The sequence below is a fragment of the Anabrus simplex genome, chromosome X (genome assembly GCF_040414725.1).
Source record: "Anabrus simplex isolate iqAnaSimp1 chromosome X, ASM4041472v1, whole genome shotgun sequence".
NCBI lineage: Eukaryota > Metazoa > Arthropoda > Insecta > Orthoptera > Tettigoniidae > Anabrus > Anabrus simplex.
This window is the reverse complement of record NC_090279.1, coordinates 139,634,346-139,651,243: the sequence shown is the minus strand read 5'-3', so window position 1 is coordinate 139,651,243 and position 16,898 is coordinate 139,634,346. Positions and strand designations below refer to the sequence as shown.

The 16,898-nt window shown below is 37.0% G+C and overlaps 1 long non-coding RNA gene across 1 annotated transcript; it reads left to right on the top strand.

Moving 5' to 3' along the window:
* Positions 1-954: 954 nt before the first annotated feature.
* Positions 955-7,542, top strand: LOC137503390 (uncharacterized). The gene is made up of 3 exons (XR_011019115.1): positions 955-1,318; positions 5,402-5,532; positions 7,447-7,542. It is a non-coding gene; the product is annotated as an uncharacterized lncRNA (long non-coding RNA).
* Positions 7,543-16,898: the final 9,356 nt, after the last annotated feature.

The window sequence follows — 16,898 nt, the reverse complement described above, 5'->3', positions numbered from 1 at the left end:
TTGTCCATTTCTATCAAAACAGTCTTCCTCTAAGTGATCCGAGCAGAGAACAGCTGTTTTAGAAGGCTCCCAATTCTCCCGCCTGATACTCCTAATCGATGATCTTAGATGTTCGGGTCTCGAGAAAGGAAACCTACAAAAATTAATTGCCATTTTGCTCCCGGAAGATTCTTATGTACAGTATAAAACTCCCCGAGCCGGGCTGAGTGGCTCAGACGGTTAAGGCGCTGGCCTTCTAACCCCAACTTGGCAGGTTCGATCCTGGCTCAGTCCGGTGGTATTTGAAGGTGCTCAAATACGACAGCCCCGTGTCGGTAGATTTACTGGCACGTAAAAGAACTCCTGCGGGACTAAATTCCGGCAACTCGGCGTCTCCGAAGACCTTAAAAAAGTAGTTAGTGGGACGTAAAGCAAATAACATTATTATTAAAACTCCCCGATGAAATGATTTCTCCTTCTGCTGATCGGTTCTGTTTGTACATCCATAAGCTGAATACTGTGGTATGTTAATACCCCGTAGAATGTTTCTTCATTCATATTTCAGATAAACACATACATATTTAAATTTAATCTTGTAATTCACAAGCATACTACAAGGCAACGAACCTAAATTCGTAAAATACACTACTATTTACTTTGCAATAACACAGCACAGAACACTCGTGAAACTACAATCAAGAGGCCTGGTGTCACTGAACTAAGCATAAACAAAGCAAGCGCGCTCCTCGTGGTCTATTGCACCATGCGCTCGCTGCCATCTTACGACGCCAGTCATCTTCTATTCGGCTTACTGCTACCCAAGCACCAGCCATCCAGGTATAGAGATCAGTGGTCGCAGCGCAAGACTGTCACAGTAGCAGTGGACCGGTAGAGAAGAGGCTCCTGGAGCAGGTTGTCACTGCTCCATTCGGAGAATAGGTGACGCGTACCGGTACAGCAGTACCGACTCACCTCTAACCTTTGTTTCCCTGTGCTTTTTTCTGTGTCACACACCCTTATTTTCCCCCTTCTCACCTGCTTTACATTGTTACGTTCCATACAAGAATTTACTTGACATGACATGGTGCTCCATATATTTTGTTCTCTCCACAAGTTTATACCTATCATTATTGCGTGCTGTTCTGGCTTTCATCTTTGAATCCAGTGCAAGTTTTGGTTGTATGTGAACAGTGAACCCTTAGACTGCTTTCAAGACATAGGTTTTTTCAACCCTCTATAATATGTGCAAAATGCACTTATCCTATGTTTTTTGGACTCTATTTGGCGTGTGATCTCCTTTTTATACGCATAGTGGCTGGACGACAGTAAAAAAAAGTCCGTAAGTATCAAGGAGAAGTAGAAGAAGAAGAAGTCTTAAGTAATACATCCTTTCCTAAATTCAGCCTGTTCTACTGACTGTTAGAAATCAAATTTGTACTTCAAGAGTTGGTTTTAAGTGGTTGAAAAACATTCAAATATCCGGTTTTGTTTCGAAGTAGCTGGTATGTTGTTATATAAGGCCAATTCTTCAGTTTATTCCGTTATGAAAGTTACGGATTTTCTTCATTGAGGAATTGTGATTTATGTCTTTTTACACTGCGTCCACAACCTCTAACATATTGTCGGTAATGTTCAAGTTCAATAATGTACATTTGCTAAATGTATAGATCTCAAGTGAGAATAAATTTCTAGTTTTACTAGAAACTAGAAATTAGAAGTTAATATTAATTTAGCATTAAAAATGAATACGCATATAACTAGCTTGCTTTAGAAAACTCCCAGCCTTTGCGTTGCAAGTGCCTGCAAGTTGTGTGTAGTAGCAATCTATCACGTATCTAAATTTTGTGGAATGAGGATTTTTTGTTCTTTAGAGCATCGCAGATGAAGAAATGCGGATGGTAGTTAGACAAAAAATTGCAATATTTAGTGTGTAATTTTAATTACCGATATTGTTTTGCTGTGTTATTTAACTCTGTGTGCAATTTTATAGTGAGGCTGTGAATGTTGAGTTGTTCATTACTCTGTATGATGCGACATATGGAAGTAGGGTTCAAATTCTTGAGAGGTTTCCATTTAGGATATCTGTATCTTGTTTTATCAGTGTTGTTATGGAGATTCTTCTGTATCACATCAATACCCCGCAGCAGCTATTTCTGGCATGTTTTTGTGATGATTTAGGTTACTCTCGGCTGTCTTTTTTGATTTATTGCTGTGTAAAAGATTTTCAGGAGTGAGTGGTGGTGAGATTGCATGGGGTCGAATACTAGTATCTGCAGCCCTGAAAAACGTATCCGTGGTTTCCCCATTTTATCATTAATTAACCTTAATTAATGCCACTGCATACCTAATCTTAACCCTTTACCTTGGAGTTGTTAGTGCAACATTAAACTGCTTTCAGGAATGGAAGAACAATCTTCAGGAATAAATTCTGGCTGTAAAAACTGTAAACAGTAGTTAGAACAAGTAAACACGGTACATTTCAGTATTGTCCCCTACATTAAAATATACAAAATACAAATGAGCATAGTTTCCTGAATAGATATGTGTTTACATAGAAATGTATTCCCTGGCAATGTGTAAGAATCTACAAAATTAGCCACAGGAACGAAGCTTGTATTATCTGTAGGAGAAATTGTAGTATTCATTGTTTGTGCAGTATGTTTACAATTACAGTAAAATATCACTAAGTGACTAATGAACACTGCAATTGGGTGAAATGAATTCTCTGGGGCACTACTCGAGGTATTCAACATATAAAGTTAAAAATTTCATGATTTTCCCGTATTGAATAGAGAAACACACAATATTAAACAGAAGGAAGGATCCACCTTTCAATACTCCGATGTTAAGTTGTGATCACTGTGTTAGTTTTTTTTAGACATTTATGACTTAATTTTTGCACTGCTTTGCCAATTGGCTGATGATGACACTTCAAATGTGTTGAAACCGGTCCCAAATGAACAAGTTGTAACCTCTATTTGGTTCAACTTAAAATTGAGTATTGAAAGGTGGATCCTTCCTTCTGTTTAATATTGTGTGTATTCAACATAGACAATTTTCGTACCACCTGCGAAAAATAAAAACTGCTTAACATTTAAACCACTCGTTTGACATGGAACTCCCTACAAGGGGCTCTCTGTTAAACACCACTTGGTTGTGTCATTAGACATGACATGCATAGAAAAATAAAGAAAAGGCACTTAAGTAAAGTTTGCTGGCATTGTTCGATGAAATGAGCTGATAGCAGTATTGTATAAACTTTTGTCTTCATTTCAACAGAATTTTCTTCATTTTCCATTTCCAGTCTTCTGGGTAGAAATGTGAATCAAGAACCTCCTCAGTTTTTCTCTCTCCACCACTCCTTTCCTTCCTTGAATATTTTTTCTAATTTTACTCCACTCTTCTCTGTACTCTCCTTACCGTATCCATTCACCCCTTTCTGGGCATTCTCCGATGTCATTCTCCTATGACTTTCTCTGTAAATACTTACTGTGGAACTCTATCCTCTTCCATTCTCATAATGTGTCCATACCATTTCAGCTTATGTGTCTCTATCTTGCCTTTCAGTTCAGGGAATCCAATTCACTCCCTCATTTCTATGTTTCTGACTTTATCCCTTTATGCCCTCCCTATTACTTCTCTAAATAATTTCATCTTGGCCTCTTGCATTCTGTGTTCATCATGTATTTTTGTTGTCCATGGTGTGTAATACATTGGGTGCAAAATTTTCTTGCATTCCATTGGATGTCCCAGCTACATATACATCTCACACATTGGTAAAACTCATTGGCTTGTTCAAGTCTCTATCCAGTTTCTAAATTTATTTTCCATCTTCTTCAATTATTCTCCCTGAATACTTGAAGCTTTCCACAACTTCTAATGGTCTTCCATTTACTTCAATATTCCCAATTCCTTCTCTATTACCTCTCGTTACCACTACTATCGTACTCTTTTCCACGCTGATTTTCGTTCCATATTCCTCCATCTCCTGATTCCTTACATTATCTTGTTCTTGTCCTTCCATTTCATCTTCTCTGCATATTACTGTCTAATCTGCAAAGAGTGAGGCCTTTGCCTCCTTGTTTCCCATTTTTTTGTTGTATACTCTTATGGATTTCATCAATGATTGTAATTAAGATTGGAGGGGATAAAACACATCCATTTTGAAGTTCTATTTCTACTTTGACCAGTTTGTTTGTCCTATCTTAGTATTCATACTACTTACTCACTTTTCGTTCATGGCTTTTATAATATGATCTTCACCTCTCCCTGCCTTCTTTTTTTATCAATACATCCGAGACCACTTGCCATGGTACACTGACATATGCCTTCTCAATATCGATAATTATCATCACTGAATCCAGCCTAAATTCCCATCTGTTCAATATCATGTCCTTTAGGTTGAACAGATTGAAAACTTTTAAAATTATGTTTACACTGAGTAAGGAGTATGACACTGTATGGAAGTGAAACACAGATAATAACTGGTGCCAAGAAAAACAGAGTTTGAAGCCTTTTAAATGCTGTGTTATCAGAAGTTCTTGAAGATCATTTTGATAGAACATGTCTCAAATAAAGAGATAAGCTTAATGAGAGGAGAATGGTTTGAGAGAATTTGATCCTGGGAAGGAAAATTTTGATAGAACACATCTCAAAGAACTGTGAACTTGTTCAGTTAGTTTTGAAGCCGATTGCAAAGGATAAAAATGGTAGGAAGATTCCAGTATATGGACCACGGTGATCAGAGTGATATGCAAACCGTACAGTCACTGAATTTTCAAGAAAGGTCATCTTGTTGCGGTTTCAGTTGCATATAAAACTGTATGTTAGATAGCTATTAATACGATATAAGGTGTCATGTAATACTATTTTTTTTTGCTATTGGCTTTACGTTGCACCAACACAGATATGTCTTATGGCGACGATGGGACAGAAAATGGCTGGGTGTGGGAAGGAAGCGGCCGTGGCCTTAATAAAGGTACAGCCCCAGCATTTGCCTGGTGTGAAAATGGGAAACCACGGAAAAGCATCTTCAGGACTGCCGACAGTGGGGTTCGAACCCACTATCTCCCGAATACTGGATACTGTCCGCACTTATGCGACTTGCTGCTATCAAGCTCGGTCATGTATTACCAGGGGTCCTTTGACTATGATCTTGATATCGACAGATAAGTTAAATTATATTTCCTATGAAAGTGATCACTGTTTTAGAAATCATATAAAACTGCAGGTTCTTAGCTTTGATTGAAGTCCTATAGGTATGATCATAATATCAACTGTCATGTAAAATTTCGGGTTTTTTGGTATGATCATAATATTGATGGTCATATAAAATGACACGATTGTTGCTTAGTTTGTTGACAAACACCATAAGTATCAATGACATCAATAAGGTAATATATTGTTCTGGCTTATGTTTCAGTGTAAGGTCAGTGGAAGTAATCAACCATACCAGTGCCTTCTAACTACTTCAGTTTGCAGTGCAAAATGGACCTGGAAGCAAAGATCAAAGCAGAACCAGCCTGGCTTGAAGGAAAAACAACTGCATCACTTGTAAGTCTCATTCCAGATAACTTCATAGAGGTCAGAAATTAACCCTTAATAGCTGAATAAGTTTGGCAGTGGCATAATTTTCTATGTGCTTCCTCAGTATTAACACCAGCAGTCACCAATTGCTGAATTAGCATCTATGCGTAGTACAACTCTGTTTTGCTTATTTGTCTGGGAATACACCACAACGCACTACACATAGCTGCCAACTGTTAGGAACTTAAGGTTGGGCTTGGATTAGTCTGTACTTTTTACTGTCAGTATCGAAATTACTTTGGTTTAGGGGTTGCACGTTTTTATTTTTCCCCTCTGATTAAAATAGAGGAAGGTTTCCCAATTGTACTTTAAAAAACTAATATCCTCCTACACTACTGCACCAGAATTAGCACCACATGTTAAAAATTATTACTCCTACCATAATTAGTGTAGAAGAAGTTAAATCACAAATCTTTCATTAGTGTTTTTGAGCCAGGATACACCAGTCTGCTAAACGAAATGTCAATACAGGTGTGATTATTCTGGGTTATCCTCACATCCACAATGTGCTGGAAGATATTATGTGTTTTAAGGAACGAGCAGATTTGCCTATGACATACGAGGGATGTAATAGCTCAAAATCTGAATGTACGTTCTCTCAAAATAAGTATTTTGCTTAGATGTTGAATTCTTCTAGAAAGACAGAATAGTGATTAGTTCATTTTATTCCTCAAATACAGGTCAGATTCTATGTTATATAGAGAACCATGTCTAAGGGCTCTAGAATGTATAATTTCTGAGAATGATTTCTTTTATATGCCCCTTCTTAGTGGGCTCTGACACTTTAAGGACTTAAGGGACATTAAACAGATTTTTTTCTTTCCCCTTTGTCATTATTTCCCTGTCCTTTTTGTGCATCCTTTTCATCCATTCCTTAGTTCAGCTACTCTTCTCTTCTGTATTGAATGTGTTAAGTTGGCATATTCTAGAACTTGTTACTTTAATTCACTTTTATTAGTTACTTAATTTACATGAGAACATAAGCTTTTAATCACAGTCCCTTCCCCCTGTAATGCTGACAAGGTTTTATGAATCTAAGAGTGAAATTTAAATGTCTCATAGTAGATCATAAAAGATCTTCTGAAACTGCAGATATACACTCCAACACTGCTGATTCTCCACTGACGGTGTCCTCATCCCCTCAGCTCCTCACAGAACACTAGATAACATGCTTATATTAGTGCAATATTTCATTTCTAGCTGCTTTGACTTTGGGTTACATCACATCTTTCACTGTTATATGACTGTGATAAGTCTACTTCTTTCATGTTTATGTTTTTTATTTTACACTTGGAAGCATTGAAATATGCTGTTTCAAACAGAACTGTATTAATGTTTTATGTAGCCCCTGTGATCTCAGCAAAACCATAGTAGAGAATGTGATTCCATTATTTCAAGTAATTTCAATCTGTCTATAAACAAACTCTATGCTGAGAACAAAAAATTATATAGAAATGTAACGCTTCTAATGGTTCAGACAACTTTTATCATTTGATTGATATGATTGAACATATGAAAACAGTTCATACAATTTAGTGTTTATGCCTATGGCTGCGTCCTTCCAAATTCTGTGTGAGATAGCCCCCATTCCATCTCTGGTATTATATCTTCTGGTATGGCTAGAAAACGTTTGGCATTTTATATTTTGTTCTCAGTCTCATCCTTTCTCTGACATAAGGAATGAGCAAGAATAGTAACACCATTCTCAGTACAGCCTTTGGTTATAACAATCCTCTGCTGGTAGAAATCTTCCTTAAACATTAGTGAAATTCTGAAAGTAACTGTAATACTGGAAATTAATGAATTAAGATGCTCATTTGTTGGTGACTGTTTTTGTAGATGCGTGTTATGAGCATATCTAATATTTCTTATTTTCCACAGGAAAATTTTGAACATGTATCAGAAGTGATAGCTCTGAAAGAAGAAGTTAAATCAGAGTTAACCGAGCCAGAGTCATCGCAGGAAGACTCTCTTGAGGTAATGTATATAATTTGATAATCCATCGTCAGATAATGGAAATGGGTAGAAAATAGCTCAACAGATACCAGGGTTTGATCCATCTTTTTAGTGCACATGATTGATAGTCCTAGAGATAATATACTTTTTTATGAGATTGACTGTTTACATATCTAGTTTACACTTTTCCTTCAAGTTGTTCCACGATCTTGCGTTATGAATTGTGCAGCAGTTAGGATTATTCCAAAGAAATCTACTCTATGTCATTTGGTAGCTGGTATCATTCCTACTAATACTTTTGAATTCGTTAATTAGTTTGGACACAAAGTAGCTGAAAGGTACATTCTTTTGTTACTGTTACAGAGTATTTTACTAGTCGTTTCCAAATGAAACACCTTTGTTATCTTATTGATTATATTAATTATTGTTTTCTAAATAATATAGTAATTTATTGATACAAGTTGCAGGTGATATGCTTGTTTACTGTGATTGTTCGCCTGTATACTACACACATTGTAGCCATCTCTTGGCAAGTGAAAAATATTCTTTTTCTCCCTAATGTGGTCTGTGATGGTACTAGTCCAATGTGACTTATAATATTTGTACCGGGAGGTGCACCTCAACCCTGCACATTGAAAAGAAGCGCCTTAGGGAACACTATCTATCGAACAAAACTTGAAACCACTAATGCATAAAGTTGGGACATTGATCAGAAGATGTCACTACTGAATAACTGAGTATGTTATTTTAACGTTTCCTAAACTGACTGGATTTCTTTGTTTTGTTTTGGTGTACATCAAAAAGTTTGAATTTTCTCCATAGATGTCCCCACAAAAAGCTACGGTCATGCACTCTGGTGCAAGGTGGAATAATTAGTGATTTAATGAAGTTTTGGGTTTTTAAGTCTTTTCAACTAAATTTACTTTCATTTATTTTGATACTTAAATGTTTTGCAACACTTCCTTCTCATCTCGCCAGCTTTGAAGTCTGGCCAATCACAAATTTTCTGTATTTATTTTTCAGCCAATCATAAGCTTCTTGTAACTTTTTGAGTATCAAATAAAATGAGAGGGTGTGGTCAGATTTTGCCCAGAGCCTTCTCGAACCCTCCCCTAGAGTATGAAAGCCACGGCTTTTTCTAGTTACCTTGTCTTATTCTTGTCAAATTTCTGAGTGTGTGTTAAGACAGGAGGCCTAATTCTTTGGCGGGCAGAACGTCAGCCCAGGTAATGGCCACCAGTTTTCTATATCTGTAGCTGTCTCCTTAAACTCACAGGAGGGGAAGCTTCTAATGTTTAACTATGTAACCATCTGTTTTCAAAAATGTAAGCTTTCATTCTGCTAATGTAAAATTTCATACAGACTTAAACTGTAAATTGGGGATAGAGAGTGTGTTACCCTCTCGAATTCCCCTTCAGTTTATCTTGAGGTGACTACGATTTTGTAACCTTTTTCTTCTGTAAATCACTCATTAACTTCTCTTTCGAGTCACCTCAGTTGTGTAGAATTAGCCTCTGCATCATTGGGCCACAAGCCCAAGTAGGGTTTCAAAAGTTGGTTTTCAAGGAGTGCAAGTTTACGACTGCATACATTTTGAGTTTGGACCAGTAATATAACCTGTTGTTCTCTTCCATGAAGGCCCAGTAGTATGGGTACTAGATGCCCCTGTGTAAAGGAATTGTAGGTTGTGCCTAGAGATGTCAGAAATTGTATAGTTTTGTGTAATGTTTCCTTGAGTAGGCTGTAAGGAATTGGGAGCACAGCATCCTTGGTTGAATTTAAAGAGCATGTAAACTCTTGTCTGATATTGGTGCAATTTTCAGTCGGGCCTTTGGAAGGCCGTATGTGTAACGTTTGGTGCAAGGTGCTCTGGAAATGTGTCTTGGGAGATATCTCTCGTTATCTAACCAAACGCAACATTTATGACGTAAACTTGTAAATTGGAGCTGGAAGCTCAAAACTTGTAATTTACAACCCTTGGATTTCTATTCTTGTTTGCTATTTTGTACCTGATATTTTGTTTCTTGACCTTGTGAAGAATTTTGTTAAATTTGAGATCTGAAAAGAAATATAACCTTTGTTTTTAAGTTTAAATTAATCTTTGACATCGTAGATAGACCCATTAATGCTGACACCTTCTTTCACCTCTCTGCGTTCCACAGATAATCTCGGAACAATATTACTTAAACATGCAATGAATAAATAAGCCATTGAAGAGTTATCTTGCCTTTGTGTTTCATACTTCGTAAGGGATAGTGTTTGTGAATAGATCTTGTAAGTTCACCATTACTCACCTGAACATTCGTTACATGTATAATTCATCATTACCAGGATGAACATTTGATCACTGTCATCGTCCACTTCATAGCATGCGTGTCATCTTCTTTTACTATCACTATGTTGCTATGGGGTATTTCATTGCCCATTTATTGAGATATTCATTTCAACATCTCATCCAGGAGATCTGAGTTAGCTGCTGAAAATATAGCCATGTGGGCAAGGTTGTGATGAGAGAGGAAGTATAATCATGACCAGAGATTTTAGTAATTGGCTCTCCTATAAGGAAATTGGTTGTAGTTAGGTAAGAAGTGTCAAAAGGTTCATGATTTAGCTTTGGTGAGTGGATGTATGTGTTTAAAGAATGGTACATTCTTTGTTGGTGAAGCGATAAGAATCCATCACTTGTCTGGGGCGTTAAATCAGACTCATGACAGCTGCTTCCTAGATTCCATCAAAGTGTGGTGTTGCAGGAGGGATGAAATGCCACATCAGTCCCATGCCTGCAGTTGTGCAAAGAGTTGGTTTTTTGAGGGTTATTTTGCAGGAAGGCCGTGATTTCTGTAGCTGCTCTGTTGAAGTTTGTGCCGTTATTGCTGTAAATGTTTAGGGGTTGACCTCTATGAGAACTAAGTTGATAACATGCGGAGAGAAATGTTGTTGTGGTGAGATCGGGTATCATGTCTAAGTAGAGAGCCTTATTAGCTAGCAGTCTGGTCTTGTTTGATTTCACACAATTTTTTTATTACATTTGGGCCAGCATAGTCTGTTCTAGTTTTAAGGAACGGGTATGTCGGGGTTAAAGACACCATTTATGTATTTCTCATTAATTATTCCTCTATGTAACACTTTGCATAGAGTAATCAGGATCCTAATTTTTATTCCCCCAGGCGTGAGATCACGGCTGATGATGTGTATGCAATGGGCGAAACATAAATTAGTATGACACGATGTAACACCTGAGATGTGTATGAATGTAGCTTCTTTCTGTTCCCCTTTCTGAAGTGATCCTAAACTTGTCTCTCAGAGTGTTGAGTGCCGGGATGAAGTAGTCCAAGGTATTCTGCCATCATAATTATATTTGTGAGGTGATACAGAATTTCTAATGTTTCCAGTCCGCTAGTATTGGAGTATTGTGCAGTCATCCACTGACAAGAAGATTGCCTTCTTGATCTATGATTGGATTAATAGTCTTTATATGAGTTGTTAGTTTCCTGCACAACATTAATATAATATTTGTGTGAAGGGTTCAACTCCGATACAAACAGTGGACTTTAATTTCACTCCGTTGGTTGTTTACAACAATCTCAGATAATTATATGTTACAAATCTCATGACTGGTCCATATTGAAATGTACATTAATTCAACGAGGTTACAAAAGTTTATTGAAATCCTCGTATTCAATACACATTGGGTTCTTAAAATTAAGAATTTCATCTTGTCATACTAATTTAAGGGGACATGTTTCGCCCATTGCATGTGCATCATCAGCCGTGATCTCATGCCTAAGGGATTAAAATCACGATCCTGATTACTCTAGTCAAAGTGTTACATAGAGGACCGTGTGTTATAAAAAGGAGGAAACTTAGTCCCATGCCTGCAGTTGTGTGAAGAGTTGGTTTTCTGAAGGTTGTTTTACAGATAGGTCTTGATTTCTTTAGCTACTCTGAAGAAGTTTGTGCCATTATCACTGTAAGTGTTCAGCCTACAGCCAACAGCGCATAAGCTCAATGCTCTGCCCATCTCCTCTCCTTCGTCACACCCCCTTCCCTCAATACCACACAGATACAATACAAGAAGTGCAAGTGTCATTTGTTCTGATGTTTCAAAGGCAACTAGTTCATACCAGAAAGGTTGACGGTGTAGGTAAATGTATACACAGTGTTTTTCACAAAATTTAACCCTTTTTTCTCTGATCTTAAATATTGTTCTACCCTCCTCTCATTACTGATTCTTCATTACACATCCCTCAGTAGTCGGTTTCAACATTGAAGCTGTAGCCAACTTCAAGCATGAGCGTCTCCACTTGACTAATTCGACAAAAGGAGGTTACCACATCAACTAGTAAAAACATACACAGCAACACACGGTCATGAACCTTTTTTCACTTCAAGGAAAATAAAAAGTTAGTGGCCTCCCCATACAAATATGGGTTTGATGCTGCTTGTTGTTTTAAGGGGCCTAACATCGAAGGTCATCGGCCCAAATAAGGGTTTAACAGGGTGTCCACCTGCATGGAAAACCGCAAATCAGGGAATGTCAGAGAATTCGATTAATAGCGGGAAAACCAGGAAATGTCAGGGAATTCAGAAAATATCTGGAAATTCATTCTTTGGCCGGATAAAATGGACATACCTTATTTATCCCTTAATAGAAGCACATTTTTTAATTTTTATAACACTAATCTTGGGTAGGCTTATGTCTTTTATGCCAGGAATAAATTGTAAAGGAAACTGAATAAACATTCAAACAAAACCAAGTGTGATATTGAATGTGAAGTAACCAATAGCTTCAGTAGCTATATGGGTAGCCTATAGCGGTCTGATCGGTTGATCCAATTTTCAATGTTTTGATTTGCTTACTATTGTATATTCTGTGTTGTTGCTGAATGGAGAGGCCTATATTGCGTTTTCAGCTTTCTAATAACTTAAATATATGGCTTCCACAGCGAAATATGCCCATAGACAACAGATGACTGTGTTTGTTTACTATGTAATGACGTGTGCGATAGTCACTACCTCGTAAAATGTAAAAAGAGACAAAAAACACTGACTGAATGCAGGTAAGTGTGAAAATCACTTGAACTTAATACTCATTCAAGTGCTCATTACTATTGCGATTATTATTATTATTATTATTATTATTATTATTATTATTATTATTATTATTATTATTATTATTACAATTATTAAATGTGCTGATGTAGGTAAATCTTGTGTAAATGCGTAATGCATCGTGACACCATTCGGGCCGCACCATGTTGTGTTTCTAACCTATCTGATGAAATGGTTCATCACGGACGTGGGTGAGTGAGGCTCCTCAGTAATCAAGTGATTTGAAGGTGTTATACAGCAGTGGAAGTGATAAAAACTTGTGGCAGTGTTACGTTTGTATTTATGAATCATACCAACACATTTTTTTGGTATTGTTCTTTTTCTTCCAAATTTGCATTGTAAACAAAATGGGCCCCCCGAAACAACAGACTTAAGAGTCCGGCCACTACCATCGATACCAACGTAGACCACCTCATGAAGTGTACGCTGGACGACTTTATTAACTCGGACAGCTTCCTTAAAAAAAATTGTGCAGGCCATTTTTACCTGGATAACAGAAATGGTTATAAAAGAACTTGAAAAAAGTTTAATATTTAATGTCGAAGCATTTTCAGAGTTAACTGAAAATCTTGATAAAAAGGAGGTGGAAATCCACAAAATGAAGGAGGATATGGACTCCAAATGTTATTCATTGGAGCAATACAACAGGAGGAATAATGTATTTCGGCATCCCCGAATGTTTGAACGAAACCTGAGATGAACTAGTGCTCAGAGTGTGCAAAGCAGTAGGTGCATATGTTACACTTAATGATATTGATAGGTGTCACAGACTAGGTCCTTGATCACCATGGAAAACAAGTCCTATCCTATTCAAATTTGTGTCTTATCACTCATGGCAGAATGTCTTCACTAGGAAAAGGAAACTGAAAGGCTCATCCACAACAATCTGTGAAGATCTTACAGCTACCAGAATGTCCATCATGACGACAGCAATCCAGTGTTTTGGTTTTAGAAACATTTGGACTGACTCAGGAGACATCATAATCAAGAAGGCTGACGGGATGAAATTAAAAGTGTGCCAGTTAAAGGAACTTCCTATGGCATAAGCTTCTCTTGCAGTGCTATTTGATCACTTGACTATGTGAGTCCAAACCCATCGTTTACCGTAAGTCACAGCTGAGGAGCTAGCTTTTTTATTTTTTCAAGTAAATTTGTCTATCTATCTATCTATCCATTTACTGTATTTATCTGTCTGTCTAAATATCTATTCACTTAATCTGTCTTCTTATCCTACCCCCTGTCGATCTACATACTCTTTAATAAAATTTTCCTAACTCGTTCTCTTTTAAGTCAGGCCTCCATATTACGTGTACATAGTTCTAACGTCAACACTACGTAGAAAAAGCTCCTACTTGAGTATTCTGTATGTCTAATCTGCTGTTGCACATTATCACTATTATTATTACTGACAATTCAATTACCTAAAATATGTTAATTGCTGACCATTAATAGGGTGTAGTCACATGCTGTGTTTTAGTTTCATTTTAGCAATTGGCAATGCATACCACAAACAGCCATAATCCCTCTGACCATAGCAATATTTTTCCTTGCCACACTTCCCCTTCCCCACCTATCCCATCAACCTGTCTACCTGCTAGTCCATTCACCCTAATCTCCCCCTCTTTGAAGTTACAACTCACATTGTCCAGTCAGCCCTAAATAGACATAAAAGCACACTTCGCTTATGTCACCTTAGTGCCAAGAGTTTAGTTTCTCAACTCATATAGATGAACTAAATATGTCATAGAAAGAAAGAGATCCACTTAATCAATACTAATTTATTAAAATTTTCTTCTTAATAACAGGACCTGTTTCGACTCTTCACAAGTCATCCTCAGCTGTCATGTACATTCATATTCGAATACATTTTTTTCATAGTTGTACCTTGCCCATAAACATTTCATATTTGACTGACATTAGGTAATATGTTTCAGAGTGAATAATACTGTTTTTTATGTCTAAGTTTAGAAAACTATTATATATTAGAAAGATACCACTTTTTGAACACATTAAAAGGATCACAACGTATGATAAAACTTTGCTATGTACATATGACCTTGAATTATATCATTAACGTTCTAGTTTTACGAGTAAAACAAGTTCCTAGAATGACTTTGTTGTTGCGTTGTTTTTAGTCTTAAGGTCTATATTACTTAATTTGACAAGGTATAAGCCTAATACAAAGTATATTATAAAAGCATACACAGCTACATTTAAGCACATTTTATAGACCTTAAGACTAAAAACACACCAGGCGCAATTTACCAGTCGGTGTTGCGCAGAGATATCGATGTGGACCTTTCTTCAGAACATGCTAATGCACATGTCCTATGAATATAGACTTCCTATCTCTAGTCTTTCAAGGTGTTCTGGATTTGATGGACATGAGTGTATTTCAATCATTCACAAAATTTACCAACATCAATAAGTAGATCAGAAGCAATAAGAATCTACAACAGCAGAAAGTAATAGAAAATATTATTTCAAGAATGAAGTCCCTCTGGAAATGAAATTAATATTTAAAAAAGTTACTTAAAATTTTATGATGGAAGTTGATTTATTCCTGGCTGGCAACGTCTCACAATTGGTCCCTTTACCACCCTTTAGGGTTTAGTGGGATCTCCCCTTTAAGTTAGACATTCCAGAAGGAATATCCCTTGCAAGGTGCACCATGATGAAAGTAAAGATTCCTCTTGCAAGCAGCATGATGATACCCCTTGTTCCTTGTCTTGCAGGCTTCTCGTAACAGTAGGCTTCCTCTCTCTCTCTCTCTCTCTCTCTCTCTCACAAACACACTCAAACTCGCTTTCTCTCTCACATACACACACTCACACAAACACACTCTCTCTCTCTCTCTCTGTGTGTGTAACTGAAGCAGCACATTGATATGTGTTCCATCTATGCCTATTTAAATGTCAGTCGACACTTAACTTGCGGGTTCAGATGATTTATGCATACCACACGTGTTCTGGAATTAATATAGTCGTGGTTATGTCTTGTAGAAGACGAAATAAAGTGTTCCCTTTATGAGACATCACGACTAATAAACGTCTCTTGGCGAAGAATATCTTGTAGAATTGTAGTGGGAAAGCGAAGTGAAGTTGTGCTCTAAAGTAGAGCAGTATGAAATCAGTAGTGTAGGCGCTGAGTAAGTTGAGCGTCGATTACACACTGCTTTTATGAGTTCTCGGCCTAGAAAGTGTGATTAGTTGGAAATCAATCATAATTTTGTTAACGTCTTCTTAAAGTATCATGGTTCAAAACTGTTCTTGTGAAGAGTTCTGAAAACTTGCCGGGCGGTGTTAGCCTTGAAAATATTTACTGTTCATATCTGTTGCATGCTAACCTCCTGACCAATAAGAGAAAAGGAGTGGATCGCCACACGGCCATGCAGCAATGAGCCTAAAGGCGAATTTCTCCAATGTTATCAGATCCTGGCCTTCACCACAGCTGTTGTAAATGACCCACTGACCGAATTAAATTAGGCTTTTGCGGCAATCTCAATTTTAACTCCAGTTATGCCATTTTCGGTTACAATATGTTGTAGGTGAAAGATTTCTTTCCACAGTATACACTGCTGTATAAATGATGCAGAAGTATTAAAAGTGTATTTTTTCGATATATTGATGCGGAATTAATAAAATTGGTTTGTAGGAATCCTGTGTGTGGTGTGAAAACTGCATTTGCACTATAAAGTGTTGTGTAGAACTTTAAGGTGAAACTATCTGTAGACTTGTACAGTGCTTATGTAGTGTCATTCTACATTGTTAACAGTTAACTTCTCTGAGATGCCCAGCTATCTTTTATCTGTTAATGTTAATACTATAATTGCTTTTTCAGTAAAATAATGATAATCATAACATTTACTATTTCTTAATTGATATTTCACCCAAGTGTCATTGAAATGTGTTTGATCCAACCCTGTCTCCTCACTTTTGGAGATAAATTGACCTGTGAGTATTTCTCTATGCCCAGATACCTTTGATCCATGATTCCCGTTTACAGCATATACCCTGCAATTTATTAGTATTTTCGTACACTTCTCTTCCAAATATTCCATGCGATAATTCTGGACGTTGGTTTATCTTCACATATATGTGTACTTTGTTTCTTAATATGGATAGATCTGTGTTGATGTAGGACAGTCAAAATTCATAGAACTATTGTGATAAACCTTTTTCTTGATTGTTGTCTCTTTTTCTTTGTCCCTCAGTGAGAGACGTTGCTTGTTGTATCGTGTGGTACCAGATGTTCACATTGTCAAG